The sequence below is a fragment of the Pelodiscus sinensis genome, chromosome 6, assembly GCF_049634645.1.
Source record: "Pelodiscus sinensis isolate JC-2024 chromosome 6, ASM4963464v1, whole genome shotgun sequence".
NCBI lineage: Eukaryota > Metazoa > Chordata > Testudines > Trionychidae > Pelodiscus > Pelodiscus sinensis.
In genome coordinates this window covers 5,402,207-5,415,179 of record NC_134716.1, presented here as the reverse complement: position 1 = coordinate 5,415,179, position 12,973 = coordinate 5,402,207, and the positions used below count along the sequence as shown (strand labels likewise).

The following is a 12,973-nucleotide window of genomic DNA, read 5'->3' as shown; positions in this document are numbered from 1 at the left end:
GAACCTATTGAAAACGCAGAGGAATCATACCGAATAAACTACTTTTTGATAATTGTTGATTCTGCTCTTGTTTCTATGAAGAAACGATTCGAGTTGTGCAAAAATCACAAAAACATATTTGGTTTTCTACATGATATGAAAAGCATCAAAGAAATGGATAAGGACACACTAAAAAAACATTGTATGGATCTTCATGTCAATCTACAAGATGGTGACTCCTGTGACATTGAAGGTTTAGATCTTTACGAAGAGTTCCAGAACTTTTGTAGAATTATTCCAGACAGTTGTATTACAGTTCATGATTGTTTGAAAATAATTTGTTCGAACAATATGGAAGACATATATCCTAATATTTATATCACTCTTAGGTTACTGCTAATTAGTCCAGTGACAGTAGCTTCGGCAGAGAGAAGTTTCTCTAAATTGAAACTAATAAAGAATTACTTAAGATCTACTATGAGCCAGGAGCGATTTGTAGGTCTTTCGATTATATCGATTGAAAATGACCTGTGTAAAGAAATGGACTTTAATGACATAATTGAAGAATGTGCTGCCAAAAGAGCTAGACAGCTATAATAGACTTAAATACAAATGAAAATGTTTAATTATTAATGCAGAATTTTGTTTAAGAATGACTTACAATATAATTCAAATAAAAATTTTCCAACTAAATTAAGTTTCTATCGAATTTACCCAATTCACATTTAATATGAAAATAGCCGTCAATTTGCGCATTTGACGCCTTTTTTTAATTTTTTCTCCAAAGAGGGGCCCCGTGAAATTGTGCTGCCCTGGGCCCCACAAAACTCTCATCCGCCCCTGCTCCCTTCAACTTCCTGCAGTGTGGACATCACCCTAAAGGTGAGTTAAGGTACTTCAATTTAAGCTACGCAATTAATGTAGCTGAATTTGCGGAACTTAATTTGACCTCATCCCGTAGTGTAGACGTACCCTACCAGTCTAAAATAGTTTGTGTGTTATGGAGTCAGTTTATAATGTGGGAGGCAACAGACCTTTTCTCTTGAATATGCACTTTCTGCATTCCTGGTTGTAATCTACTCTGAAATCTCAGCCTTTATGCTCTACAGAAAAGTTCCCGTGCCACTGGCAGAAAATGGTGTTTTCACTGATGCCCCATTGTGCAGCAATTACTGCAGTTGATTGGTTCTGTATTATGCACCCTCTTATTCTGCCAGCCAAGCTGTCATTCCTCCAGAGAAAAAAAATTAACCCTGTTTTGATCAAAACCTGGAAATCTCTTGAAGCTACAAGGCCATAGCTTTGGCTGGTGCAAACCAGAATAGCTCTTCTGAAGTCAGTTTGTACACTGATTTACACCATATGAGGACATGGCCTGTTATTAGAACTAAATTATATAATTGTAACTATTCTCTGTTTAACTCTATAGAACGATCTGCCCATGCAACTTGCTCTCATTCCTTGTGTTCTTCAGAAGTTACTGCAGCCAGTGCGCATGCTGTTTCTCCAATCAGGAAAAGGGAAGTATTTCATTTCTTTAATTATGATGTCCTTTTAGAGTGGGTTTTTCTATTTTAAGCTGCACATACCTGTTATATCTTTATGAATGGTAGCGCACGATAAAACTGTGTATCCTGCAATTATAAAAAAAGACGGATAATATAACTATGGATTTAAAAATACATTCAGTGCTTACACTTTGGTGCACAATGTCTTAAAGGTTACTCTAAATTTTTAGATCCATAGTGCCCATAAGAGTTAGCAATCCTCTTTTTCCCAAATAGTGGGGAAAATCAAATGGAGTTTAAAAATGAAGTCTGTTTTTGCTGGAGTTAGAGGGAGTTTAGGACTGAGATGGTTGACTACTGGAGGGCGACACCTAAGCTTAATCTGGAGTCTTAGGCTAAAGTTTATGTGGCCTTATTTTTTATGAATTACCAGTAAAACCAAACCCTGGATGGGGGACAGTTTGGGGATCCAAATGGATTGAAGGCAAACAGAGTTTTGTCATTGATTTCATTGGGATTTCTAGCAGGCCCTGCCTCCGGATCTGAATTCTTTGTTTAAATACAGGCGGAAACCACCAGACACATGTGCCTTACCACTTCAAAATTATGTTCAGCATGGGAAATTAGCTGCATACCTTTCTGGAGAGCTTAGAACAGGGCTGGGCAAAATATGGCCCACAGGCTGGATCCTGTTGTGACATTGGTGTTGGAAATGCAGCTAGAAAATATTGATCTCCTGTGGTCCAGCAAATTCTCTGGTTCGGCGTCGATCAAGTCCCAAGGGTGCCGCGCTAGAGAGATTCAACCTGTAGTTCTTTTAAACTAAGTTGTTCACATTGGAACAAGCTGACCAGTGTTCTATGCTGAGGGGAGAAAAACCTTCTGTATCTACTTTCCTCAACAGTGAAGGATTGGCCCTGAGCCATGTAACCCAGGAGTCACTTCTCATTTTAAAACTTTTAAAATCTTTTGAAAAGCCCCACAGCCAGGAGCAGAAAGAGGAGAAAAGGAGGGGAGAAGAGACACAAATAAGAGAGGAGCGAGAAAAGCAGGGGAGAGACAAGGAGATGAGAAAGAAGGGAGAGGAACCATGCCACTGAAAAGCAAGCGCTTCTGGGAAGGAATTTTTTAAAGGTTATAAAATTACATTCAGAAGGACAATGGAAGAGGAGCAGGTAAAAAAAGATTAGCACAAACGTGAGCCCTGATCCTGTGCAGACAGACATCTGTGCAGCAATTTGCCAGTTGGGAGCTGCTTGCAAAACAGACACCCTGGTTAGTAATCTATATTGTTTTTTAAAAAAACATAGACATTTGATTTTTATGTAAAAATGCATTGTATAAATGGCTCTGTTTTCCACTGGTTAGAAATCGAGAAATATTACAAAAGTCAGTATTACTAAATAATCTGTGCATCTCTCATTATCCAAGGATCTCTAAACTTTTCACAAACAGAACCCTGCCTCTTCTGTGCCGAATTGCTGCTGAAGTGACACTGTGCTTATTTGACTTACTTCAGTAAACAAACTGGTTGTGTGTGAAGCCAAGACATAAGGCTGTAGCTATTGAGCCAATCAGAATGCAGGCTTTCCTAAAGCCATTTCTTAATAAGGATTATCCACTGTCCTGATAATAGGCTCAAGATAGCCTTATCCTGACCTTGTGTTACCCTCTTTGAAAAAGTGAGAATCAACATTTATTTGCATTATCCGCATTGGTAGCTATTCTGTCTGCAGCTGATCTGTTGAACAAGAGTCTTTCAAATAGAACAAGAGAGAACAAAGTGGTTGTGCTTTAGTAACTCAGTTATTGTATATGCTCAGCAGATGGCACTCTCCCGCTACAGGCCTGAAGAGTGGGACGATGCAAATTTGGGTTTAATGTAGATACCCACTATACAAGGGTTGTAACTTCAAACATGCTATGTGCACTCTATTAAGTACAGCAAGGCGTGGAGCCTTAAGCTAGGTCTACACTAAACCCGGTAGCTCAGCTTACTGTACGCAACTCCAGCTACGTAGAATTTGTAGCTGGAGTTGGCTTACTTTAAGCCGAGCTTAGTGGCATCCCCAAGGTGGGAGGCTGATGGAAGCCTCCCATCTAGGGTTGCCAGATGGTTTCAACAAAAATACCAGGCACACTTGACACGACATCACAATCTATATTCCATCTTATTTAGAAAATACCGGACATTTCTATTGTCTCATTTCTATTTTTTCAATTTGTTTCCCAAACAGAAAGCTCGAATACTGGACTGTCTGGTTCAAAACCGGACACCTGGAAACCCTACTCCCATCAGCTTCCCTTACTCCTGGCAAGAACAGGCACACTGGCTGCCGGCAGTGGTGCCCTCTGAGATCAATTTAGTGAGTCTTAATGAGACTCGCTAAATCAAATTCTGGAAGATTGATCACGGCAGTCGCAATCTTTCACAGTGTGAAGACGTGCCCTTACTGAATTATATGCTGGAGCCTGAAGACTTATTAAGTATGCAACCGTCACATGTGTGGGATGGAGACTGAGGACTGGACATGGGAATTTAGGGTTGGCAACTTTCTGACCAAACAAACATTGTTGTCCCTGTCCTTCTCCGAGGCCCACCCCACTCACTCCATCCCACCTCCCTCCATCGCTTGCTCTCCTCCACCCTCACTCGCTCATTTTCACAGGGGAGGGACTAGGATGTATTTCTGTTAGAGAGCAGTTGATGGTTATGAAAGAACTCTCCTGGCCCATGGTAAAGGCTTGGAACAGCAAACCATAGTGCCTTGTTTGCTTGGCCATTCTGGATTTCCGTATCTACACATAACAATGCCCTGTATCTTTAATACCCAACATAAATAAATAAAAATAAGCTTTCTACAGACAGCTGAAAGACAAAAAGGGACAGATCCTTGGCTTGTATAAATGGATGAGGCTCCATTAAGTTCAACAGAGCTGCCCTGATATTTGCCAGATGGTGACTGGTGTGGAAAAAGTGAATAAGAAAAAGTTATTTACGTGTTCCCATAACATAAGAACTAGGGGTCAGCAAATTAAATTAATAGGTAGCACGTTTAAAACAAGCAAAAGGAAGTTTTTCTTCGTGCAGCACACAGTCAGCCTGTGGAACTCCTTGCCAGAGGATGAAGGTCAGGTGAAGGTCAGGACTTCAACAGGGTTCAAAAAAGAAGTAGATATAATGGAAGTTAGGTCCATCAATGGCTATTAGTCAGGATGGGTAGGAATGGCATCCCTATCCTTTGTTTGTCAGAGGCTGAGACAAGGGTGGGATCACTTGATGAGTATAGTCCCACTGTCAGCCCCACTGAGTATAGCCACACACACCGATCGGTTGTGAGTGAAGGGGTTTCTCTTATTAGGAGAACAGACATTTTCTGCCCTTGGCAGAACTATACCCTGTTCCCTGTACTTTAAACCACAAGGAAAAAGTATCTCTAAAAATAGGAGGAACCTGGCTAGTGTTCCCTGTAAGCTGAGCACTTGTGCAGCTGCCTAAGAAAGGTTCAAATGCTGCCCAGCTGATTAGCAGAACACCCACAGCCGGAAGCATGAGTTTCTACTAGTGGTGCGCATGCATGCATGCCTTGGTGCACAGACCAAAATGTATTCCACACACAGATGGAAACAAATCAGAGGGAACACTGAGCCCGGCACAGGGCAAATGAACAAACTGCAATTAGGATGATGTCATCTGTGAAAAGAAGCATCTGCAGAACCTCGCCATCAATCAGAAATCCAGCTTTCACTTTGATCTTCCGCAGGACGTTTTCCTGGCAAACAACTTCGGTGAGCAGCTGTCCCCTGCTTCACTCCTCACTTAACTTCAATAATCAAGGGATCATCAAAAAGTGTGATTTCCGTAATTGCGTCCATCATGGATCTTGTATGATTCTAACATACAAGAATAACAGAATGTTGGAGACGTTAGCTAATTTTGCAAATGTCCAACAACAGACAATTCCAGCAGTTATCGTGTTTACCTCCGTGTTCAAACCAGGACCAGCACTGTGAGAAAGGAGTGCCTTCCATTGCACGGCAGTCTGAATGCATGAGCATGTCCCTTGGGTCTCTCCTCTGTTACAGTACTGCTTTTTGTTCTCCCAATTGTTTTACCAGCTCCTCTCATTCCTACTCACCAGGAATCCTGAGTGCTGCTCCTTGGCTCCAAATCTGTGAACCGTCCAGCAGAGGGTGTTGTGAGACCATGCAGAAGCAGTTTCTTCTGTCTACATGGTCGGCTCATCAGGCTTTTGAGGGTATTTGCCTAATTGTGGCAAAGTGAAAAGCCTGTGATTTTTCATCTTGGCAGGTCACACGTTGGCCCCTGCCACTTTTCTGTACTATGTGACCTAAGTGACGTGAAAGAAATGCCTTCACCCCCCCCCCCCCCACAGGAAAATAAAATAGTCTCCATATGCAAATATCACTGCACAGTGTGGGCTCTCAACTCTTGTCTGGAATCCTGGTAGAGATGTAGCCGTGTTAGTCTGGGGTAGCTGAAGCAAAATGCAGGACAATGTAGCACTTTAAAGACTAACAAGATGGTTTAATAGATGATGAGCTTTCGTGGGCCAGACCCACTTCCTCAGATCAAATAGTGGAAGAAAACAGTCACAACCATATATACCAAAGGATACAATTTAAAAAAAATGAACACATGAAAAGGGATAGTGTGAGGCAGAGTCTTTCACTGTAGTCAGTGCAGTATGTTGATCTTAATGGATTGTTCATGTGTCTGTTCCAGCCCTACTCTCTATTGTTTTAGCTCAGTGGTTCTCAAACTTTTTGGGCTCCAGAGCCCTTTACATGTGTAAAAATTTATGCAGAGCCCCAGAGGTCCACTGATTGTATGTGCTGTACCTATCGATGTTTCCAGTTTGTCAATCTCGCGGAGCCCTGGGGCTCCATGGAGCACAGTTTGAGAAACACCCGCTTTAGCTGGATTTTGGAAACTGCCCTGAGAAATCCCACAAAAGCCTGAGGCCACATGCCAGAAGCAAGGCAGGTATGTTTGTGCTGGCAAAGGACTCCAAAACACGGAGTCCCTTGCCAGCAAGACACGGTATTTCAGTGCTGGTGGTGCCTTTTGAGGAGGCACAGGAGAATGTGAGCTGTCCGCTCATTGCATCCTGTCAGGCTGGTATGTATGGGAGTCTCCCTATCTACGTCCTTTCTAGTCTAAAAAAGGAAAAGGCAGGGGGCACTCTGGTTGTTGGCAAGCCTGTGCAGGGAAGGCTGAAGCAGTATCGGCATGTGGCTCAGAACATTGAAAAGTGACTTTTTTGGACCTCTTCGAGGTCTGATTGTGCAAGATGCCCAGGGCTGACTCAGGAGCCATTCAGTCGAAGGATCAAGCCCTTAACTTGCTAGATCTTTCGGTAGCGTGATGCGCCAACTAGTGGAGCCCAACTGCAGAAGAAACCAGGGTACAAGAGAGATACTTGGACACACGGACACTTGGGTTTCCATAGAAGTGAGGTGACTGAGAGTGTTCCCAAGAGGACTCTGTGAAGTATTTTAGGGTTAATCTAATGCGTGCACGAAGGGAACAGACAGGCTGTATCCAGAAGGCTAACTTCATGCCATGTCTTGGAGCACAATGACCTTTGGCATGTTCATTTGGTAACCAGAGGGGATGCTGCGTTTTGATAAGCTAAGCCCCACAAGCAAGGACAAAAACAGGGGCCAGGTCACATCTCAGCCAAGCTATTGCAGGGAGAGTGGTGCATTCTCGCCTGATTTTGGGCTAAGCCAGTCAAAGACGAGCTCCTTATCTGCTAGCATCGATCGCAGCTCTCATAGGCCCTGGCACCTCTGGCTTGGAGATCAGGTCAGGGGCCTGCACCACAGGCAACGGGCAACAAATATTGACAGTCAGGCCCTTTTGAAATGGGATGGAGGAGACCGTTAATGATGTCAGGGATTTACTGTACAGGAGATTGCTGAGGCCACAGTTGTCCAAGTCTTGTAAAAGAAAAATAATAAAAAAAAAAAAGTTGAGTGTAACAAACAGGAAACAAAACCTTGCCCGTCAGCATTCAAGGTGACACTGCCATGCACCCATCGGGGATCATTCAGGGTGCCACATCCCGCCCCCAGTGTGTGTCCTGGAAAGTCTTTGCTCTTTTCAGGGCTGCCAGCTGTGGTGCTGTAATACCAGTGTGCTGGAGGTGAGGCTTGCTTGCCTACAGAGATTTCATGTGGGGACTCAACACTCCCAGCCATGTGGAAACAGGAACTGGCTCCGGATAAACCCTTTGAGTGGTCTCACCCTCCGGTAGCAACTGCTATCTCCCTCCTCTGGCTGGTCTGCTGAGCCCCTTCCTTTGCTGAGCGTTACCAGGCAAATTCCATGATCAGTCCTGCTTCTCACGCTGCCACACAGCTAGAATCCATCTACCTCAGGACAAGTTTGGACAAAAACGGTCCAGCAGCTGCTTCTAAGCTGAAGGAAAAGGGTGTTATTTGTCCCACCTTAAATCCTCGCAACCATTTTGCTGAGAAGCTCTCCCCTCTTTCTCCTTAGACATCCAGCTCTTCCTAGGACTGAGTAGCCACCAGGTTTCTCCAGGGAGTCCTTTCCCCAGTCTCCCTCCAGGCTGTCTGCCTCAAGGCTTGGACGTGCCATAGTTCCTCTTGCTGTCATCATCCGCCGGGGGGAAAGCCTATAACTCTCCAGCTCCTTTGTATCCCTCCTTCCTTTAATAACCAGCCAGTCTGATCCTCCCTGCTAGGCCTAAGCCTTCATTACCTGTCTCCTCTCCAGGTGCCCACAGGTGTGGGGTTATACCTCCCACCAGAGTCTGTGTCGTACTTCACTAACATGGTGGTTGTTTCCCTTCATTGAGGATCAGCGACTCTAAAATAGGCCAAACCGTACCCTTATTCTCCCGCTAAGCAAGTGTTTAAAGCTACAGTGTTTTTTTTTTTAACATCTACAATTTTTTTTTAACATCCTTCCCCACACAAATGATAATTTACACTGGTGGTCTGGGATGTATTGTGGCATTGATGCTGCCGACGGATGAAACTCTCACTCCCTCAGTGACTTCAATTGGTGTTTTAGCTGAGTAAGGAGAGGGCTGCCCATCGGCTGTATCCATTGGGATTTTAATGCTGTGTGGCACCCAGCTGCTACATGAACCAGGTTGCGGAAACACGGGTGTAAATAGGGTGTAATTGCCATGGATGCAAAAAACTAGTGTGTGTGTCCATTACCCTGGTATTTCTCTCACCAAAGGTCATGAGCCAGCAGGGACTGTAAATATGGGCATAATGTTAAACTTCAGTGAAGCCAAGGGGACGACCAGCATATTTGAGTTCCTCATGACTTGGTGCTAAATTGAGTAAACGCCCTTCCAACGTAAGTTAGATCACAACATTCCTTCTTTATAACCATGGCCATTTCCTTCACACTGATAACCTGCTCCAGGAGGAAAATTAATTACTAGTGTATTTGTAATGTTTTTTAAGCTAACACATATTTATATTTGAGATAGTCCTTTGTGTCTGTCTGTCCACAAACACCTCCTAAATGGTAAGAGCTAGGACCACCAAATTTGGTAGACAGCTTCCTCTGGTCATAGCTTAAGGCAGGGGTTCTCAAACTTTGTGATACCACGACCCCCCTCCAAGTTGTTCGCAACCCCTCAGGGGGTCAGGACCCACAGTTTGAGAAATGTGGGCTTAAGGCAAGGTCAGGGTTCGGTTGTGCCTGGAAAACAGGATGTGCCTGGAATGGGATTGCTTCCAAAAAACAAAAATTGAGGTGAGAACCCAAGCAACGTGGGGTAAAGCATCTAGTGGCCTATATTTTAGGAAACCTGGATTTGGTGTTTAGTGATATGTCTGTGACTCTGCTGGAGCCAGGCTTCATAGATCAGAAAGGTGCTTTATCATAGCACCAATTTTATTTCTTAATTGCCCGCGCTAGCTCAAGGCTATTTATTTCATGCCCAACTTGCAATGCAGTGGCTGGCTAATTGGCTATTTAGTTGGAATAGTTTTAATTCCTGCCAGCTTTTTTATGATCATTGCATGTTGTGATTACAGAAGCAAGGGAATGAGAAAAGAGGAAGCTGCAAAGATCCAGAAACACGATGCTGCACATCCCTTGTCATGAGATTCGCCCTCCGGCTGAAACACAATGACAGAACGCAGCTGGCAGGATGGGGACTGGCGCTGGCATTTTGGAAGGACAATTAACCATTTCACTCAGCAAAAGGGAGACGTATTTTTCTAAATGAACCCCAGACTGTTTCAGTGCAAGATATTTGTCACAGAAACCCCAGAGTTGCTGCTAGCCTTTCAAAACTAGGCACCTCCTGCTGGGTGCTTAACTTGCTTATGCAATTACCCATGTCACTTTGGTATTAGCTGCACTAATGCAGTAATTGTGTGCCCAATTTGCACACACACTTGCACATGAAAGACAGCCTGAGGATGAGTGAGTGAATGGTTAGATATATTGGAGGGGAAAGAGAAATGGTTTTTCTGCTGCTTTTTAGAAATACCAGGAATGTCAAATCTTGTCTCTGCTGTTTGTTTTTTTTAAATTGGAGGACTTCCTGGGTAACTCAGACAAGGGTTGGGTGCTTTTCATCCCTTGATTCAAAGCCTGGGGTTACTGACCCTGAACAAAGAGCTTTTTGCCCAAAAGTTTTCAGCGATGCCAGTGTTCCTGATAATTCTTGTTACCCTGCTCTTGCAGTCATGTGAGGCTGCAAGAACCTTGGATTTTCTTTTTTCATGTGTGTTAAGCAAATTTCTAGCCCTGATGGCTGTGAAGGGAAGCTGGAGTGCATCACCGCAGAAGAGTCAAAAAAACGGAAGGAAAATATAAAAGAACCCCAGTTATATTATTTTTACAAATGTGAATTATTTTTTCAAGTTAAACTCATGATCTTGGGGGAGGGGTTGATCCATGATCTCGGACTGCTTGGCACTGGCAATAGTGTAGATGGAAACAAAAAAATGAAACTGTTCTACATAGTGTAACTATCACGTCCATTTTCATTCAGGGTTCGCTGTCAAGCTGGCTTCAGTGTAAATCAGGGTAAATCAGACCTGCATTTCTAGCAGGGGTTTGCTTCTTTTTAAAACAGCAAACCTCTCCATCCTTAGATAACACCCTTTATTATCATTTGTATAACAGTATAGAAACCACCATCATGGACCAGCATAAGAACGGCCATACAGGGTCAGACCAATAGTCCACCTAGTCCAGCATCCAGTCTTCCAACAGTGGCCAATGCAAATGCCCTAGAGCAGTGGTCTCCAACCTTTTTACACCCAAGATCACTTTTTAAATGACAGACCACACCAAGATCTACTGCCCCGCCCCTTCCTTGAAGCCCCACCCTCTCTATTCTCCTCCTCTCCATCACTTGCTATCCCCAATCCTTATACTGCTGCTTTTTTAAAAAGGTTTTTCCAACATTTGGAAGAAGTTTTTCAACATTTGGAAGTGGTACTCAGCCAGGGTGCACCACGCTCCACGTGGGCTGGTGCAGAGAAGCTGCCTGGCCAGCAGGCTGTGGCCTTCAGCCCGGAGGAGGCTGAACCGCGCTCCTGCTGATCAGGTGGCTTCCCCTCTGTGCCTGCCCACATGGAGCTTGGTGCACCCTGGCTAAGTGCCATGGCCAGCTGGCCGGGAAGCCGCTTCTCTTCTCTCCCGCCCGGCTGCCCTGCGCTCAGCCCAGGAAGCTTGCTCCAGCACAGCTGGAGCTAGATGCAGCCTCTGCGCTGAGCGCAGGGCAGCCGTGCTGGAGGAAAGAGAAGTGGCTGCCCGGCCAGCTGGCCATGGCGTTCAGCCAGGCTGCATCAAGCTCCACGTCGGTAGGCGCAGAGGAGAAGCTGCCGATCAGCTGGAGCGCAGGGCAGCCTCTTTCAGCTGAAAGCCACAGTCAGCTGGCTGGGGTGTTTCAGGTCTCCCTACCTCCCAGCTCCCACCATTCCTCGCAGCTACTCACCTGTGTTGTTGCTCAGTGAGTAGCTGCTCCTCAAATGAGGAAATCTAATGTAAATGTACTGCGCATCCCTTGCCCATCTTAGCTAACAGCCAGTGATGGAGCTAGTCTCTATGAATATTTCTGTTCTTTTTTGAGCCTTGTTAAATATTACTTTCCTTTTATTTCTGTCACTTGATACATTTGATACTTTTCAATTTCCTATAATTGATGCTTGAATGCACTAAAATTTAAGAAAATCTAATGTTGGAACAGACTTTTCAGTCCAATACAACTTCCCATGCCCGACATCAGACGGTCGACAGAATCCTCTGAGTTGATTTATCCAGCCACCCGAGCAGACAGTAATCAGGTAGGAGACAAATAAATGGCTGAACAGGTATTTCACACTAGAATGCCTTGGACATGAAATCACAGCCCTGAGTCAGCCACAGTCCCAGAAATAATGACAAAAGGCCCTTCTGTTTAAATTACGTTCCTGACAGGTGGTAGACAGCAGAGCTCCCACTTGAAATGCAGAGTCCTAGAGGAATAAAAACTCTGGGCAACAAAACAGATCTTGGGTATTGATGTCAGAGGGGGAAGTAGATGGGAGGGGTCTGGTCCCCTCTCTCCGAATCTCAGGTTCAGACATGGGTCTCAAGTCACATGCTCCTGCTTTAATCTAAAGGCCTCATGGTTCAAACATGGGAGACTGTAGGGATGGCCTGCAGACCTGGACTAATCTGGGAATCAGCTCTTCTGCTGTCATGGACTTAGGCCCAGATGGGCAATAATATTTAGGTACTAAGTCCCATTAATAGAGTTTGAAGCGCTGGGCCTCAGTTCCCTGCACCAGGCAGATTGTACAGATAGATGTGCTGAAAGTTGTGAGGGACTCTGGTACTGCTGCAATGAGGGCTAGCTAAGTTAGCAGAGACGTAGACCTAAGGCTCTATATGAGACAAAAGCCCCCAACTGAGGGCAGTAGCTCAGGCCCCAGTTGCACAGCTTGGCTAATACTCTTGGGCTACGTCTACACTGGCATGATTTTCCGAAAATGCTTTTAACGGAAAACTTTTCCGTTGAAAGCATTTTTGGAAAAGCACGTCTAGATTGGCAGGGTGCTTTTCCGCAAAAGCACTTTTTGTGGAAAAGCGTCTGTGGCCAATCTAGACGCGCTTTTCTGCAAAAAAGCCCCGATCGCCATTTTCGCAATCGGGGCTTTTTTGCGGAAAACAAATCTCAGCTGTCTACACTGGCCCTTTTGCGCAAAAGTCTTTTGGAAAAAGACTTTTGCTTGAACGGGAGCAGCACAGTATTTCCGGAAAAGCATTGACGATCTTACATGAGATTGTCAGTGCTTTTCCGGGAAATTCAAGCAGCCAGTGTAGACAGCTGGCAAGTTTTTCTGCAAAAGCAGATGATTTTGCGGAAAACTTGCCAGTCTAGATACAGCCTTGGGGAAAAAAGAAGAAACAGTGTCTCAAGAACAGAACCATGTTCCTTGTTTTGCTTCAGAGGCTGAATTTCAAC

At 44.6% G+C, this 12,973-nt stretch overlaps 1 long non-coding RNA gene across 1 annotated transcript; it reads left to right on the top strand.

Annotated features, from left to right (window-relative positions):
- The first annotated feature begins 729 nt into the window (after positions 1-729).
- On the top strand, positions 730-10,167 carry LOC112545327 (uncharacterized). Its single transcript, XR_003088800.2, has 4 exons — positions 730-861; positions 1,409-2,762; positions 8,731-8,853; positions 9,543-10,167. It is a non-coding gene; the product is annotated as an uncharacterized LOC112545327 (long non-coding RNA).
- Positions 10,168-12,973: the final 2,806 nt, after the last annotated feature.